The sequence below is a fragment of the Gobio gobio genome, assembly GCF_949357685.1.
Source record: "Gobio gobio genome assembly, chromosome: 6".
NCBI lineage: Eukaryota > Metazoa > Chordata > Actinopteri > Cypriniformes > Gobionidae > Gobio > Gobio gobio.
In genome coordinates, this window is record NC_137102.1 from 39,102,736 (window position 1) to 39,105,769 (window position 3,034).

Below are 3,034 nucleotides of genomic sequence, written 5' to 3' on the forward strand. Positions count from 1 at the left end.
CAGAGAGGGTTGTGAACAGCCTGGATATAACAAAACCAATTGCCCAAACAATCCATAGCAACAGTCACTCAGGGGTGGAAGGTGGGGTGGTTGGCAACGACCCGCTCAAAATTTGCAAAGACAGGGGACAAATACAGTTAATTCCTCTGACAACTCCAGTTTGATTACAGACTAAAAATAAAAGTGTGACCTTACCAGTTCTTGTATCAAATCAAACTCCTGTAAATGTGTTAGGAAGAGATGCATTATGCAAATTAGGACTTCAAATTTGGTGTTCTCCAGAAGGAGTGTATATAAACTTACAAGAAATAGAAACTCAAATGATGATTTCTGAGCCAGAAGCTCAGTTACTAAAGTCAGGATTTCACTGTACTATGATATATGATTAAGAGAGAGATGAAAAAATAGAAAAGAAATGGCAAAAAGAAACATACAGAAAAAAATTGAGATTACCTTAAAAGACATCATAATAGGTAAACAGTGAGCAGTAATGAAAATAACTGAAAATGAATTTATAAAAAAGTTGGTTCAATGTACCATAATCTGTTCCACATATCTTTATACAGGAAAGAATTAGGAAGCCAAAAGATTTACAGCCAATGATGAAAAAAGCTGAACAATGCCAGTGGAATTCAGCAATAAATCCATAAATTTTTTACTCTGTTGACAAAAATTTCATAAAAGTCTTGTATGAAACAAAATTAATGGGGATTACTCAAGAGGTAGTTATAAATCAAAAAGGACAAACATAAATGATAGCAAAATCCCAATCAATAGAAACTGTTGAGAGTGAGCTATTTAAGGATGTTTAGTGGCGATAATTACTCCAGTAGTTTTGATAGAACCACAACCACAACTGGAAGATATTGTTCGAATACAGCAGCAAGCAGGCCCTTATGAACATTCTATGTGGTATCAGAGGGGGGCCAAAACAGATAGGAAAAAAAAGATGAAAACGATATTTGGCGTTCACATGAAGGACAGATTGTTGCACCAACAATGCTTTTGAACATTCTCATTTCAAATGCGCAGGGATTTGATCACTGCGCGAGGGGGGAAGTAATAAGAAAAATTAAAACAACAAGGATATTGGTCTCCATATTTATATGCGATGGTAGACAATTTTAGGCATCTGGTGATGGATTATGTGGACATGATAAAGCGAGTACAAGGTAAACGATATATGCTTGTGATAATTGATCGATAGAAGCAGTACCATCTTCGGATGAGGGTTCAGGAACAGTAATCAAATTTCATACAAAAGAGGTAAATTCTTAGATTTGGAATACCATCAGAAATAAGTTCAGATAACGGGTTGGCGTTTAATAAAAAAAAAAAAAAAAAAAAATTTAAAAACAAGTATTGCAGCAACAAAGACTTGGTTGCATTAAAGGGCCTCACTTGCACTAATGACTTGTCGCATGCAAACTAACAGAATCATACATTTAACATCGCATGGAATGCTTACGGGTCGACCCATGCCTGTACCATATTGCAGAGGTTGATTGATTACAATTGATTGATACAAAGGACTGACTATAACAATTGCAAATGGAATTAAGAGCTTATATGAGGAAACTAACTGCAAAATGTAAAGCTATATATTTACAGGAAAAAAGAAAGCAGCCCAGTGAGGAGACAGAAACATCTTGTCCAGTTGACCAAGGTGGCCAGGTGTATCTGAGGGTATTCAGGACCATGAGAACCAATGGACAATAAAGACTGGCCTGATAAATCAAACTGGAGGTTGCAAGCATTGGAAGTTGATTCAAGTACCTCCAATGAGGACGAAGAAGATGAATGATGAGCCTAACCCCTCCCCAAAGGGCGCAAAGTATCTGGGTTGAAGAAGATGACTACAATATAAAAAGAACTTTTGATAGTATAATGTATGATTTGATGTTTGATTATTCTACATAACTGACAACCACAGGCAAGGCTGAACAAATTGCACACTCACGCTTATAACAATGTACTGATGATAAGACATAGGAATTAGGGAAATTAGAATCTTTTACTCCATTCCTGAAAAAGAGAACAAAAGCAAAATCTGGAAGGAGATGTTTGGTTCTAATATTCCTCCGGAGTGTGGTTGCATAATCTAGTCATTGGTAGTGAAACTGAGTGACTTATTTTAAGTCATTAGGTAGCATAACTGAAAAAACTGGATTCTGAAACCTACACATCTGGGAAAAGGTTAGTAAAGGTGGGGCTTAGTTAAGACCCAGAGGGGGAATGTAGAAGATTTTATTAGTTAAAAATTAGCAGTTTAAGGCTAATGAAAAGACACTATTATGTTCAAATGTGTGCTGACATCTCAAGTGTGTTCAAATGTGTGCTGACTGTGTTTAAATGTATGCTGACTTTGAGAATGCCCTTTAGAAGGACAGGAACAGAATTAGAACTTAGAATGTGGTAATATGTGAGCCAGGGGGTTGTTACCATGTTAGGAAGACAACAGTGGTTACCAAAATAGGAAGACAACAATGGTATATATATGACAGAAAATTCAAGTAGCAGGAGGGCCGGTGGCTGACGGTCCTCCGGCTTCATTGCTGTGTTTGGTGTGAATAAAGCCTCTTCTGGAATCACTAATCCTTTGTGAAGAAATTTTTATAAGAAGAGAATTCTTCAACACTCATCACCTGGCCAATACCATCCCTACAGTGAAGCATGGTGGTGGCAGCATCATGCTGTGGGGATGTTTTTCAGTAGCCGGAACTGGCAGACTAGTCAGGATCGAGGGAAAGAGGAATGCAGCAAAGAGACTTTGATGAAATTCTGCTCCAGAGTGCACTGGACCTCAGATTGGAGCGAAGGTTCATCTTCCTGCAAAGGAGGTCCTCTCACATTTTTCATAAATTTGCAGATTTCAAACAAACTTTTATATCTGTTTGATTTGATAGTGTTTTATTTAGTGTTATGTGTTGAATGTAAAGTTATTTTTTTCCACAGTATATTTTCCCCCCTCGTGTTGTAATGGGCCCATCCTTTCTTTTATAAGCTGTTGCTTTGTTCATTATGGAGGTCAGTT